The sequence below is a fragment of the Blennius ocellaris genome, assembly GCF_963422515.1.
Source record: "Blennius ocellaris genome assembly, chromosome: 7".
NCBI classification, from domain to species: domain Eukaryota; kingdom Metazoa; phylum Chordata; class Actinopteri; order Blenniiformes; family Blenniidae; genus Blennius; species Blennius ocellaris.
In genome coordinates this window covers 28,763,092-28,763,949 of record NC_137656.1, presented here as the reverse complement: position 1 = coordinate 28,763,949, position 858 = coordinate 28,763,092, and positions in this window count along the sequence as shown.

The following is an 858-nucleotide window of genomic DNA, read 5'->3' as shown; positions in this document are numbered from 1 at the left end:
AGGACACGCTGGTGGAGGTGGTGAGGACACGCTGGTGGAGGTGATAAGGACACGCTGGTGGAGGTGATGAAGACACACTGGTGGAGGTGATTAGGACACGCTGGTGGAGGTGATGAGGGACACGCTGGTTGAGGTGATGGAGGACATGCTGGTGGAGGTGATGAGGACACGCTGGTGGACGTGATGAGGGACACGCTGGTGGAGGTGATGAGGGACACACTGGTGGAGGTGATGAGGGACATGCTGGTGGAGGTGATGAGGGACACACTGGTGGAGGTGATGAGGGACACGCTGGTGGAGGTGATGAGGACACACTGGTGGAGGTGGTGTGGACACCCTGGTGGAGGTGATGAGGGACACGCTGGTGGAGGTGATGAGGACACGTTGGTTAAGGTGATGAGGACACGTTGGTGGAGGTGATGAGGACACGTTGGTTAAGGTGATGAGGACACGCTGGTGGAGGTGATGAGGACACGTTGGTTAAGGTGATGAGGACACCCTGGTGGAGGTGATGAGGGACACGCTGGTGGAGGTGGTGAGGACACGCTGGTGGAGGTGATGAGGGACACACTGGTGGAGGTGGTGAGGACACGTTGGTGGAGGTGATGAGGACACCCTGGTGGAGGTGATGAGGGACACGCTGGTGGAGGTGATGAGGGACACGCTGGTGGAGGTGGTGAGGACACATTGGTGGAGGTGATGAGGACATGTTGGTTAAGGTGATGAGGGACACACTGGTGGTGATGAGAACACGCTGGTGGAGGTGATGAGGGACATGCTGGTGGAGGTGGTGAGGACACGTTGGTGGAGGTGATGAGGACACACTGGTTGAGGTGATGGAGGACATGCTGGTGGAGG